This window comes from Aedes albopictus, chromosome 3, assembly GCF_035046485.1.
Source record: "Aedes albopictus strain Foshan chromosome 3, AalbF5, whole genome shotgun sequence".
NCBI lineage: Eukaryota > Metazoa > Arthropoda > Insecta > Diptera > Culicidae > Aedes > Aedes albopictus.
The window spans coordinates 94,413,183-94,428,751 of record NC_085138.1 but is presented as its reverse complement, the minus strand read 5'-3'; the positions used below and the strand labels follow the sequence as shown (position 1 = coordinate 94,428,751).

The following is a 15,569-nucleotide window of genomic DNA, read 5'->3' as shown; positions in this document are numbered from 1 at the left end:
GACCAAAAGTTGGCGTCTCTTAGTGAAAAAAGTAAATTGACTTTCAAAACGCAAGTCACCCATAAAATCATATTAAGCTTAGTTATAGGGCCACGTTTGCTTAGGGGGTGCGTATTACCCCACCTTCCCCTATTGTCCATAATGCTTTTTCCACATGCACTGTGGTAACATGTATTTGTAGGGTCCACTTCCGGAAGCAACTCTCGCAACGGCAAACTCCAGCTCTCCAGTTCAGAAGCTTTCTCCGGTCGTTCGGATTCACCAGACTTCCCACAGGTTCGCTGTCCGTCGTCCGCCGACGCTCCACTTTATCGCAACTGTCACCCTACACGCTCATTTGTAACTGCTCAATTCGCACCATCTACACACTCAATGTAAACATAGAGAGTGCATGCCAGTACAAACCTTACACCCCCATCTTTCTTTAAAAAATGTTATGAACCTGACATCTGAACAATCTCTCTTTATGTAACACTAAAACTACAAGCTCCCTTGAATTCAGCAAATTTAACCCATGCTCTGAAATGCAATACCAGCCTTATTATCACTCAGCACTCATCATTTACGCTATGCAACGCAATACTTGAAAACAACGCTAAAACACCAACACAATAAACGGACCGTAATGTAGACGGTTCAACAATACCGCATACTGTTCGAATTGTACCCCGAATGGGTGGTTAAGCAAATCGTATGGTTATCGTTTATGCGGGAACAATCCACAATGCCTCCGCTGGACTTTGGCCTGCCCAGTAGCAACATTCCATAAGCAATCTAACATCAAGGACCTTCCCGCCTGCTATTGGACGAACTTGCACATTGTGGAAAACTCATTGATATATCACATCCAGGAAATCTCGAATACCTTACGATCGAGACGGGAATCCAACCGAGCAGGAGAAAATAGCAGAAGAATACCAAACTCAGGTATGGAAAACCGAATTACCTACAACCTGAATGAGGTATTAATAAGCCCTGCATAAGAGTTAAAATACCTAAAATAGTAACTGATGTGTATTCTGTGCATAACACGTAAATAATGACATCAGGTATGGCAATACCTAAATAATAATCGGCGATTTTTCCATACAAACAGTGATTTTTCCATAATTGAATAATACCTCAAGCAGTCCTCAACACCAAACCAATAACTCGTTGAGGTATTATATCAATACCAACACAATACCTAAATGATTTATTTTCCCCACCGGGATAACCGACCAATACCTTGTCTTGGTATGATACCTCACTTTGGTATGCTGCAGTTATGTGTCAGTTATTTGTTCGTGCTCGGGCAACTCAGCTTCTCTGTGTTAAGTGCCCCACACAATGCATACGTTTGCGTGTGCGTGACAGTAGTTTGACACATTTCCCATGAGGAAACTGTCAAAAGAACGCAAACCTCGACGGAACGGACGCTATGTGTTCCAGGCTTTAGAAATTGCAAGCCCTATCCATTAGACCAGTGTTGCTCAAACTGCGGCCCGCGGCTTAGACGCTAAATTTCAATTTAGCCCGAGGTATGCTTCAGCCCAAGCACCACTGCATTTGACTAACTGGAGATCCAACATCTGTCAAATACGAAAACACATCCGCGAAACCAGAAACAATTATCCATAACCTTCCCCTCCTTAATTATCAAACCCCGTCACACAAATTATCAGAACAATCCACAAAACAAGACTTTGTGTTCAGCAGCTACCATCAATCTTCTTGCATTTTTTTTTTTGCTTGCCGGCCCACATGCTCCCCAACATCAACGTGATGTGACGTGGCTCAACTATTTCGAATAACATCCCCTTGGCTTTTCAAACCTTTTCCAATTCTAATTCCAACCTTTTATCAATGAACAACAGTCAATAGCTTTGTCAATTGTTTCACATGATGTTCACTTTTCCATAACAAGGAAATAATTTAGTCAAAGTTCAATAGAATTCTATTAGCCGCACTGCACCGATGCGTCAAGCAAGTGAATGAATGAATATAAAAAATGTATATGAGAGAAACTAGACAAAGTATACTTATAAGACAACTTTTAACTCTTCAACCAGTTGATTTTTCCCATTGGTGCAGAGGTAAATCCAAACAAAAACATACCTTAAGGATTTGTTTACCTCTCAAAAATCTCAGTTTTCATGGCACAACACATCTTGGCCATCCACAATGAACCCAAAACTTGAAGTCACTATTTTCTGTCTGTGCCTTATACTCATTTGGTTTGATAGGAGCCACGTGTGTCACTCTCTGAACTTATGCTTCATTTGAACTACTCACTGCTTTTCATAATATTGCTGACCCCTTCGGTCAACCGTGTAAGATATATTATTCATAGACGTCAACTCTTTTCAACACTAGATACAGTGGACGTTTGATAACTGCAACATGATTACGTTTCACTTACCAAATGAAATTTGATAACTGCAATAACTGACAGACGTCACATAGCTGTTAGTTGCTGCAGACGAAAAACATCGCATAGCAACAAAAGTGCATGCGAAAAGCATCGCATTGCTGTTGACATTTCATTTTGACGAATAGCGGTGCGATAACTGCAAAATTGTTGCACTTAACGGACTTGCAGATAAAGCGTTTGCACCGAGCGAACGTCTACTGTATTTTATTTTTCAGCCAACTTCTCAAATGCGCAATTCAATGACGCACAAAGTCCAACCAAAATTTTCTCGTTCCAATACCAACCATCCGCGTACAGATAGCTAGCCAACCTTCAACAACCAAGTTTCAACAACCCTTGGTATAATCAACAATCCATTCTTGAATCCAGCATCCAAGTCAGTAAACAAAACATGTCTCGCTTTCCCTTCCACTCCATGCACAAACCATCAAACATCACACGTTCGCTTGGTGTGACAACTGTTGCATCAAATCCATCGAACTACGAAAACCCTGTTCTCCTCTTCCATGACAGAATCAATGGATCAATGAAAGCAAACTTTTCTAGTGTTCACCGCACAAAGGCGCCAGCGTAAATGGGCATTAACATTGTGACAGCAGTGGAGTTACGTCAAACACACAAGGCTACAGTGGCACTTTCTGTTCGCTTCATAGCAGCCGTTTTAGTTATTTTAGTGATCCATTATATACATGTATTACCCTTTACAAGTACTTTCAAACCATGGAATACAATAATTCATGCCCGCACGTCTCTCGCAAGAACTATCAGGCGATAATACGATTTACTTCTAGTCTCTCGAAAGTCTCAAGTGCAACTTGGAATCTCTAAGTCAGACCAATCTTCTTAGAGGCATCCTCAAACCATGGGAACACTACACTGCCTTCAAACACAACATGCAAGGTATCGCCCCTCCATCATCCAGCCAATTATCACACTGTTCCCAATTAATGGATCCACTTATATACCCAGGTTTTCTTCCTGAAGGAAGGAGCTTCTAAAGCAAATTATTTTATTGTCATGCGCCCCCAGCCATGGAAATGTTACCATGTTGTGGTTACAGGAACTGTCAAAACCACTACCAACTACTATTGTGTATTCAACGCACCCTTAAGTCATGACAACACAACACCTCGATGTCATCTGATTGCAGGAATTTACGGATCCTTTTCCGGGCGCCCCCAAGCCGCAGACAGACGTTCTAGCTCGAACAAAATTATTCAAGTTTTCTATATAAATTTTCACTAGCGACACCTAGGCAACCGAATGCCACAGTGCAGTTGACAGTTTGAGAAACCACGTGCTTCCAGCCGCTTACTTACCACCCAATTCACCACCCACCGAGAAATAAAATCAAAACAAACACTGTCAAAATCATTCCTACATTTGCGTCACATTCACAAAGATTTTCCAATGCCAGTGAAGTTCATCCAAATGCAGTTCTATTCAAGCAAATCTATGTGATATAAAAGTTATAATGTGTAAAATAGTTTACAAGAGTCCTGCGCTAATTTGTGCAAAAGATTTTAGACATTAAATAAAAGTCATTTACTCTGCACAAATTATGTGGAAATATTATTAGATTGCAACACGTGCGATCTTTTCCCGCCATCCGGCTGGAAGACGACCGTGGTGACAGTTGTTGGTCGCAACGCCCATGTGAGGCAGCGATTGAATATGAACGTCGCTAACGCCATCTGTTCGCTGATTGCCACTTGGCAATTTGTGGCGGCCATGTTTTTTACACAAGCTGCTGAGTCAAACTTGAACGTCTGTCTGCGTCCAAGCCATGGAATCACTACCTTGCTCCCAAGCACCTTTGCAGAGACTTTCAAGGTTAATCATTCTCTTTGATCGGCAACCCGCAACGATCAAATGTTCCTTTCGACCGGCAACCCGCAACGGCCTCGATTATAACCGGCACCCACAACGGTTAAATTCCTTTCGACCGGCACCCGCCACGGTCTCAATTGTCCTTTCAACCGGCACCCGCAACGGTTGAATTTCCTTCGACCGGCACCCGCCACGGTCTCATGTGTTCCTTTAACCGGCACCCGCCACGGTTAAAATTTTCTTCAACCGGCAACCCGCCACGGTTGAAAAAAAAAGTTCAGGTAAATACCGATTGTACCACGCACATTCACACTTCTCCACTGAAAATATCATACAAGCACGCTCTCTCAATGAGCTGTCCAAAATTATTAATCAACACGTGCATGTACAAAACACTGTGTCATCAATTCCGTGCAAATAATTACACTTCCTCTTTTAATTTCACCTGCCGAATTGTTGCACCGTTTCTCCCATCATCATAACACCAACCAACCTGCCAGCAATCCATTTGAAAACAAACACGTTCAAAGGGTCAAAAAACATTCACCGTTTACGAGGTCTTCCATCCCATCCTCGTCGCCAATTGTAGGGTCCACTTCCGGAAGCAACTCTCGCAACGGCAAACTCCAGCTCTCCAGTTCAGAAGCTTTCTCCGGTCGTTCGGATTCACCAGACTTCCCACAGGTTCGCTGTCCGTCGTCCGCCGACGCTCCACTTTATCGCAACTGTCACCCTACACGCTCATTCGTAACTGCTCAATTCGCACCATCTACACACTCAATGTAAACATAGAGAGTGCATGCCAGTACAAACCCTACAGTATTATCATTGGTTGAAGTTATGGAATCTTTATTATTGAGAGCAAATTATACTTGAATACATCCCTGGAGATGATTAATACTTTCAAAACATAATCAGGGGCCGTTCATAAACCACGTATACTTTTTGAGGGGAGGGGGGTCTGGCCAAAGTCTACGCTCCATACAAATTTTAAAATTGTCGTATGAACAAAAGTCTACGAGGAGGGAGGGGGGGGGGGTTCTGAGATGGCCAAGTTTTGGTCTACGTGGTTTATGAACAGCCCCTCATCAAATAACAAACGACCACCAACCCAAAACAGAGAGCACGAAAGCTCGCTCACCGCTCTCACTTCATGCGAATCACTTTATCACGCGAGAGAAACCCGAGAGGATCCGCCGCTGGTTGCTCCTATCACGTTCGCAACCGAGATGAGCTCATCCAGCATCCTTTCGTGTCCACCTTCTATCATATAAAACCAAACTCCCGAGCATCAAACGCGCCAGTTTCGTTCACGGGTGGAAGCTTTCCTCATACGCTTCTTTACACCAAGCCTAGCGAGCTCTCCGTTCAGAGCCCCCGGTTCGCGAGCCCCGGACTTGGCCGACCACAAACAGAACCAGAAAGGATTATTTTTTCAAGCAAATTTTCCACCCGTCGTCATCGCCAGCATTTCCTTTCGTTTGCAAGGGGTGCAATTTCACTATCGTTAGACCCGGAGGGTGAAAAGTCGAGCCAGTCGTCGTCGCCATGGAGGATTAAGTGCAAATTTGCAGTTTTGTTTGATTGGAAAATTGAGCTGTGAATGCGGAAAGTGCGTCGGGTGTGAAATTGTGGCTGTGCGAAGTGGGCTCACGGGAACCAGGGAAATGGATGCAGAACGTAAAGTTGCGCTGTGGGGAAAATAATTTTCCTGGTGGACGAGTGAAGTGTGAGGAGGATAATTGAGACGCCGTCAGCCGGGAGCAAAATGTGTATCGCATAGTGGATAGTGGCGAGAAGAAGTAAAAAAAGTGTCATTCAATTTAAAGTGACCAAAAAGTTGGAAGCGGAAGTCATTTTCTCGGAAGTAATTAGGGACAGTGCTGGGTTGTGCCGAATATCTGAGGACTGCCAATTAAAGGAAGAACCATTTTTATTCTGGATTACAAGGAGCTGCCATTCTACAGTAAGCATGATAAAATATTTTATATTTGAAGAGTTTTTGGAGAATATTTCAAAATTGAGGGGGTTAAAAGCAAAGGGGTGTAAGTGACCAAAACCCACGTTTGAGTAATGAAGCTCAAAATTTGTCATCTATTTTTCATCCCATACAAATTTTAGGGAGTTTTAAAATCAACCCAATTTTCTCCTATTTATTGTATATTTTTTAATCATAATCTTAAAAAAGTTTTTTTTGAAAATATTTTTTTTATCTTCTCGGCTCAAAATCGACAAGAAGGTCACTTACATTTATTTTGCATGTATATCCCTCAAAAAGATGAACATATGAAGGAAATTATGTATTTTCGGTAGTTTTGTTCGCATTCATGGTTTTTTAAACCTGTTTAACTCAGAGTTGGTCTCAAATCCTTTCCAACCAAACTGAAATATAGGACCAAGTTTAAGGAAATTTGGCCGCCAAAATCTCTTCATGACGAAAAGAAAAACCTGCCAATAATATCCAAAGCCAAACTAATTGAAATTTATTAAAAACTGAAAGTTTGAAACCTAACTAAGCCGGTTGATAAGAACGAAAAGATGCAAAATATAGTTCATATAGGGGCCCCAAACCCATCTTCAGCCTAGTGCTCTCATTTTCATCATATCGAAAACAAAGCCAGTAAGCATGATTGCCACCAAAAAGCTAGTTTTTAGGACACATTTTGTTTGCAAGAATTTTAATATTTTTTGCTCAATTTCTATAACAATGACGTCAAAGAGGCAAATATTTAATCACAAAACATTAGGGAATATGATGCCGTTGAAAAATATTCAGCTTATTACGTATTATAGAGTGTTCCAGAGCCGTAGCGTGGTCATGGCACCCTTGGCAAGCATCCAGGTTAGCGCACCACTACAATTAGACATTGTTAATTTGATAAGTTTGTAGTTATTCCTTTTTTCACAGTTTCTTTAAAAGTTGTATTTTGATGTTTCGAAGAAACAAATTTTCTTCGATTTTATAAGTAAAAAGAAAATCGGGTTAAGTACTGTTCCTTTGAACTCCACTAAGAATTTGCATCCTTTGATAGATACGTATTTCGACCTCAACTGTAAGGTCGTCTTCAGTGTCAATGAGTCGAGTCAAGTACAAGACACTGAAGACGACCTTACAGTTGAGATCGAAATACGTATCTGTCAAAGGATGCAAATTCTTAGTAGAGTTCAAAAGAGCAGTACTTAACCCGATTTTCTTTTTACTTACAGATATTCCCCTAACAAGCCCAGGTTAATCATCATCATTAGATTTTGTGTTAATATTTTATTGAATCATTCAAAAATTATCCAAAACCTGTTTCTCTTATACTAGTATAAGTACGATTTGCATTTCAAGAATCTCACTAAGAGTAGCACAATAATTGGAAATAACTTTTCAGATTCATAACATAAATTATGCATAATTTTCTTCAGGAAATCTTGCAGTATTTTTTTTATTTTTGCTTGTTTTGTACTTATTTGATTCTCACGGGTTTTAGGGAATCCTCGAACGAACTATTTAAAAAAATTGTGGCAATAATTAAGATTATTGGTTTTAGGGAGTATCCATAAATGACGTAGCATTTTTTACCGATTTTTTACTTCCCCCTCCCCCATAGTAGCGTATCCCATACCTAATACATGGCTCGTCACACAGTTCCAGACTCCCCCTCTCCCCTAAAAAGCTACGTCTTTCATGGACGCTCTCTTACCAGAATTTTCCAATAAATTTACCAAAGGTTTCTTCTATAGTTTAATCAAAATATTTTTCTGAAGATCTGCAAGAAAACTTTTAGTAATCATAAGACGAACCATGGACATAGAAGAATACCAGGAGGAATTCCTGAAGGAATCTACATAAGTTTTTGTTGAAATCTCTGGAAGAATTCCTGTTGGAATCTGTGGATAATATTATTGAAGAATCTCTGGAGGAAGTTCGACAAAAATATCCAGAGGAGTACTTGATGAACATCCTGGAGAAATTTCCGCAAGAATTTTCAGTGGAATCTCTGGAGTAATTCTTGCAGGAATTTATGATCTAGTTTTTGGAACAGTTTGTGAAGAATGCCTGTAAGAATTTGTAAAGAACCACCGGAAGAATTTCTGAAAGAATACTTGGAAGAATTTTTGAAGGACTGCCTGGAAAAATTTCATATACAATCTTTTGGGGATTTAGGAAAAAAAACCTTTAGAAATATTTTGAATGGAATCAAAGCGATTGGTATTACCGAAAATTTGCACTTTGAGTGAGTCGTTTTCGAGCATCTACCTCTACGTAGTTATCCGTCGTATCAAACAGAATGCGAACGACGCGTTTGATCGCCTTCCAGGTAGCAATTGTGCTTGTATGATAGGCATACAGTTTCAAACAATAAACAAATCGCTTTCGCTCTTTGTACATATGTACAACAGAGATGGTTATATTTGTGGTTTAGGGGAAGATGATATAGATCAGGGGTTCTCAAACTTTTCGTGCTTGCGACCCACTTTTGGTTGTAATAGAATTTGGCGACCCACCAGTAGGAATTTCCATAATATTAGTAAAGATAGAAACATTTTAAATTGATTTTCAAAAACATGAATTCTATCGCTTTGTAAAGTAAATTTGGTTGTAAAAAAACAATTAAAGGTTGTAATTAGCTGAAACTTTCAGCGCTCTTCTGGTTCACTAAAAAAATCAAATGTCCAAGCAACCAGTTTTAGTTAACTTCCCATTCTTAGAATTTTGGATAAGTTGACAAGTTTTGTTATACAAACTCAATCACTCTGGGTCCTATTTCCTTCTACAGAACTCCATTTATTAATAGATTCATAAGTTTTTGCCTTTCTCGTACACCAAGGTGTACCGAAAGGCTATATGTTCACTCCAAAAATGAAAATTTGATAGAGCCTCCGGAGGGGTCAAGTCTTATATACCAATCGACTCAGCTCGACGAATTGAGGTGATGTCTGTGTGTGTGTATGTGTGTGTGTGTATGTGTGTATGTGTGTATGTGTACAAAAAAACTCACATCACTTTTTGGCAGTAAACCTCAACCGATTTTAATGACCGACGGTTCATTCGACGCGGAATCTGGTCCCATTGTTTCCTATTGAAAATGGTTCGGATCGGTCCAGCCGTTCCGGAGTTATGGCCATTTAGGTGTTCCGGACCGGTACCCCAGGAAGGGGCCAGATATGAAAATGCATTTAACACATGCATGCGACACATCAAACCACGGGATTTTCGATAACCTGATGAACGGTAAGCAGGAAAATAGTCGCAGACCATATCTGAACCAGTAGTGTTCCGGAACCGGTTCCGGGTGTCCAGCCGGAAGTGGCCAAACATAAAAGTGGACTAAACCCATGCATGCGACATATCAAACTGCGGCTTTTTCGATAACCTGCTGAACAATAAGCAGCAAAATAGTTTCAGACTATATCTGAACCGGTAATGTTCCGGTAAGAGTAAGTACGGTAAGTGGGAAAATAGTTCCACACTATATCTGAACCGGTTGTGTTCCGGAATCGGGCCTAAGTGTCCCACCGGAAGTGGCCAATTGAAAAACTGAACCAAACCCAGGCATGCGGCACATCAAATAGCGAGTTTTTAGATAATCAGGTGAATGTTTAGCAGGAAAATAGTTTCAGACCATATCTGAACCGATTGTGTTCCAGAACCGGTTCCAGGGGTCCCGCCGGAAGTGGCACATTAAGAAAGTGAACCAAACCCATGCATGTGACACATCAAATAGCGGCTTTTTCGATAACCAGATGAACGGTAAAGAGCTGTTTGCAGTTCGGAAGGTATTTCTCACCCTATCTTAATGCATGGGAAATTCCTTGCCTGAATCACTCAAGAAATCGTTTTTCTTCGATTGCAGTACGCAGTTGAGAAGAAATGACAGTTCCAATGGCAGTAATTAAAGAAAGTTTCTGCCAGGAATCGGTCAAGAAATTTCTTGAGCGATTCCTTTCGAACATGAAACTGGGCTTTTAGCAGGAAAATAGTTTCAGATCATATCTGAACCGCTTATACTGACGGAGTCGAAGTGGTGAATCCAGCTGAAGGCATCTGATGCAGACCGAAGAATAGCAGGTCGAAAAGCGTCACGCCAAACAAGCTGCTTCCGTTATTTGTCAACGATAATTGCCAATAAATCCAGATAATAAGATATCTGAACCGGTTGTTGCGGGAGGTGCCCGACACCACCGACTCTTTCAGCAGAAATTAGACAAGTATTTGTCATGATCAGCTACATAGCTGCATACTCAAATTTATTAAATTATAAGTACAAATATACAATAACACTAGTTTACAAAATAAAACGAAAGTCGTGAACTTCCGTCAACGACCAAAATTTTTGAAGCATAATTTAGCGCTGATTTCGAAACCGTGCTTCAAAAAATTTAAAGTAGAACAGTTTTTGAGTTTTAACTCAATATCGAGTTTTACAACTTTTTAAAATATGGAATTTAATAAAATTTAAAAATCTTGCGTTTTGTTCAACCAAATTTAAATCTTTTTCCATAAATTAAAAGCTGAATATAATACAATTCGATCACCTGAATGCAGGTTTTGCGTCAGATTGATGAAATTCAAGATATTGGCGAGTTTTGGGGACGATCTCCTTAAATTTTAGCAAATTTTCCAAAAATATATGATGAAATGTATTTTTTTCAATAAGAAAAAAATAATTTAAAAATTATTTCTTAACGTTTATTTGACATATCATATGTGGGCGCGTTACATTAAAAAAATCAGCTCAATCGGAGCATTGATTACGGAGAATGAGATGTGTGAACTGAGCGACTTTGCTTAAAAATAGAACAAAAATCGATTTCAAATCATCAACCTTGTATGGAAAGTCGAAAAAAAATCTGCTCTACTGTAATTTTTTTCCTTCGCGTTTTTGAACTCAGGGCATGATTCTACACCAAAAACGATCATCAGCTTACCGAGTTCAAAAATGCTGTAAACTAGTGTAATTAACTTACAAATTCGTTGATAAAATTAGGGAGCAAGTTTTGCTCATTTACTGAAGGTACCTTCTCGCTAGCTACTAAATGTCTTTACTGAACTACTGCACAATCATGTCACTGATATGATTTAAAGGGGTGTTCATATTTTCAATAATGTTGGGTTCAAATTTAAGGCTACGCATCTTTGCGTAACACCGGTTGTGTTCCGGAACCGGCTCCAGGTGTCCCGGAGATAAACGGTCAGCAAGAAAATAATCTCTGACCACACCTAAGATTATCGGCTATTCTGATTGCTGCGCTGAAATTACGGAAGTGAAAATTTAAATTTTATCGCATCAAGCCCCTTTTGCGTTTAAAATTGCTGCGCCCAATTTTGATGCAAATGGTTTGTTAAATGTAATGGGTTTCATTCACGTGTTTGCCTTTTTTTCGACAAATTTTATAAGAATCTTATATTCAACGATAATAAAATATAGACTGAAGTGTGCAGAAAAAAATCATCGAATTGTCTTGATAATGATCGGCATCCAGTGCTAGGGAAAGCGGTCAAGCAGTCAACTGAGAGTATAAGTTTCCAAATTTGACTATGGCTTTGATGAAACTCTTGCTTTTCTGAATACTGACACAAATTCCGATTTTCTCCTATGTTAACCCCTCCCCCTCTTGGAAAATTTTAGTCGGAATTCAACATTTTGAGGAAGGGCACAAACAAATAAATCAAGAAATTTTTAAATTTTAAGGTGAAAAAGAGTCCTCCATAAAATTTCTCAACAAATCGCTCGACTAGATTTTGCTTAATTGATTGGGTATTTTTTCATCAAATACATTTATTATTTATCATCTCCCCATTGGCGAGTCAACGAGCACTGTGACAAAAGAAAGAGAAAGGGATTTGTTCTGTTCTAAAGTATCCTCAGGATTCAGGAACACTTTGGCTAACGTCGACGGAAAAATACTGATTACTTATTCGACGAGAAAGGCACTATCACCACTAGGTGGATTAATCTGGGTTTTTTGGTGACAATTTTATACTTCTGTGGAACTTTAAGACTTTGTTTTCAAATGCAAATAATTTAATTTCGTTTCTTCTCGTGCATACATTTTTGGTTCCATTAAAATCAATCAATATCAACATTTTCTGAACACGGGCATTATTGAATGGTCATGAAAATTTTTCATTCTCATGAAAATTTTAATCTTCATACTTATTTTATTTGAACCACTTATTCAGCTTATACGGATTTCAGAAACTAATCATATTTCACCGAAGTTTGGCAAAATGTACAAATAATCCAGAAGAGATTACTGAACGTTCGATGGTTTCTTGTATTCGGCTTTTTTGCTGGGTTTCGGTATACTGGCATGATTTAGAACTTTTAACTACTGAGTATGTCACTAAATATTGTTCCATGTAAATCTGATGAAAATACAAATTCTCAGCAACAAATTGTACTATCTTGGAATACGAATAAGAGCTTGAACATTCGTCATACTAAGACTCATCTTACACAAATTTTTATAGAGTTAAGATGAAACATCACTTCTTTAAATTATTTTGCTGATTCTAGAGAATAGTATTTGTAAATTTCTAATAGGGTTTACTGCTAGGTATGCTGTATAATTTGATATTTGATTTGAGAAGACATTTATTACCATATTGAATAAAACCTTCGCGACCCACCAAAAATTAGACCGCGACCCACCAGTGGGTCGCGACCCATAGTTTGAGAAACGCTGATATAGATCGATGAGATTAGAATTGAACGTTATGACAACTAAGTTGCCGGGTCATTAATTGGCTCGGTAGCTTAGTTGGTAAAGCACTTGTCTAGCGAATAAGGGTCGTGAGTTCAAATCTCACCTGAGCTGTGGATTTTTTCCCAATTTAACCAATAATTTACCCATCTGTACAAATGTACGTTGAGTTATTTGAAATTCATAAATAAAATAGTTTTGTTTTCACCTGGCAACGTGATGCAAAGAGCCGTATTATTCCTGTAGAAAGCACGCCAATACCATCAAGAAGTAATCCAAGGTTTCCACCAAGATTTTTCCAAGAGATGTTTATTGCTCAAGTGATTTCATCAGAGACAAATTCTTTGTTTTAAGGATAAGTTTTAAAATCCTCTTTAGAAATTCCGCTACCGATTTTACCTCAATTAAAGACAGTTATTTGATTTGTATCTGAGACGTATCTAAGATGTGTACGAATTCATAAACCGATTCTTTAAGGATTTCGATGGAAAGTCCAGAAGTTTGTATTGCGATTTTACAGGGCCCATTCCACCCAACTCCTTAAGTGTTAATCGTGTGATTTATCCTGGAATTCTTACGGCGCTCTCAAGTTGCTTGAGAGGCTAACATTGAGCCTTGCTGAAACTTATGTGCGATGTTCCACGAAGGCTCATTTTAATTTCTGAAGCAGCCAGAAAGTTCCATTTGGAACTTTATCTGAACTTATGTGAAGCAAAAGTTTTGGTTACTTGGTAAGACACTACACTTCTTCGAAGAACAGATCTTGAAGTCTACACTCATACTTAATAGTATCCACTTTACAGAGTACCGTTGCTTAATCACCTACATATATGGCTACTGGATCTATAAGATAGTATTGCATACTTTAAGGATAGTCAGGGTATTCCAAACTGTTTTGGAGTTTGCTCTTTGCCATTCACAGCTGTACAATAGCTACTTTCTCTTTTAATTGTTATTCAATTATTATCTATGAGCCCCTTGGAATTGTACGATCCTTTCCAAAATTTATTTGGGGTGTTCCTGGTTTAGATTGAATGAATACTCCCAGAAGCAGAACTTTAGATTTACACTCGTAACATTAGCCATATCCGCTATACAGAGTAAAGTTGTATAACCAACTGAAGTTACTGGACTTAATTGCAGAATGATATAAATTTTTATATACTTTTGGGATATTCAGCGTCGTCCAAACTGTCCTGAAATGTACTCCTAGACATCTAAAGCCGTTACATTAGTTATAAACGGCAACATCACATATCCTACTAAAAGGCTACTATTATCTATAACCAGGGTTGCCACTACATTTTTGAACTTATCTGGCAAGTCCGTAATTAAAAATCTGGCAAAATCTGGCACTACACGTTGCTAAGAAAATCCTTAACTTTGGTCAAATTTGTACTGAATTTATGATTTGAATAATAAAGCAGTGTTAAATAATATTTGTTTTATTAGATTGGAATTCCTTCAAAACAATTTCATATGTAGTATGATAAAAATCATTATCAGTAGTTCAAAATTATCTTAAATTTTAGTATTGTGTTCAAGATGCAAAATGTTTACATTTATTGAGAAAGAACAGAGTTAACTGGACTATTTCTGCATTGAATATTCAAAGCAAAAATACATTGCCGTTTCCCCTCTTCGTCGACTTAGTCATTTTAGTCAATAATATTGCGCAGTTCCCACCCAACTGGACCCCTTTCGCAGTTAGTATAAGTGCGGGATCGTGAATAAAACTGCGATTTTGCATCGAATCGTTTCGGTGTCTTCTGCGCACTTATTCAGCACTTTGTAATGCATAAGTGCGCAGAAGACACCGACACGATTCGATGCAAAATCGCAGTTTTATTCACGATCCCGCACTTATACTAACTGCGAAAGGGGTCCAGTGGGGTGGGAAATACGCAATACGAAGTCGAATAGAATTATTCACCAGTATAGCTACAATTTTCACCAAACCAACTAAACAGTATACAAGCTGTGTAACTCATATTTTTTCAAATGTATCAAAAACGCAAATGTAATTTTATACTTAGATAACATAATTACAAATATTCTCTAAATCTTATTCAGCTGAAAAACGAGAACCGACAATAATTATCGATGATTATTTGAATGAGCAAGAAAATTAACGAGTTTTCGGCAAACAGATTAAGATAAAAGACGCCGAATTTTGTGTTGCCTCAAAATTGCTAGATCGATAAGATTATTTTTCAAAAATCCAAGGAGGAGTTGCGTTGATAAATAATCTGGCTTCAAATAAAAAATCTGGCAAAATCGATGGTTTCTCTTTTTGTCTTTTTGCCACCTGAAAATCTGGCAGCGCCAGATAAATCTGGCATAAAGGCAACCCTGTCTATAACCCCCTTGGAATTGTATGGATCATCCCAAAGTACTGTTCGGTTAGTTACTCCAAATGGCAGGACTTCAAGTCTGCATTGTTAGCAGTAGTTATGTCCACTTTTCAGAGTAACGTTGCATAATAATCTATTTTTGGAACTTATTGGGACACTGATTAATATAATTATATACTTTTGAGACCTTCAGGGTCGTCCAAACTATCCTGCAAGTTAGTCCTTGACATCTACAGTAGTACAGAAATCATTTTCGCAATAAACTGTTATCCAAT

General features: G+C 38.8%; 1 protein-coding gene across 4 annotated transcripts in view; it reads left to right on the top strand.

Annotated features, from left to right (window-relative positions):
• LOC109621941 (hexosaminidase D) overlaps positions 1-15,569 on the top strand; it is a 53,121-nt gene that overhangs the window by 19,567 nt on the left and 17,985 nt on the right. For 2 of the 4 annotated variants that reach the window (XR_009999455.1, XM_020076146.3), the window contains exon 1: positions 5,284-6,209. The exons of the other annotated variants lie outside the window; for them this stretch is intronic. The gene's annotated coding sequence lies outside the window, so the exon portion shown is untranslated. Of the gene's footprint in view, positions 1-5,283; positions 6,210-15,569 lie in introns of those variants that run through there. 4 annotated transcript variants of the gene reach the window in all.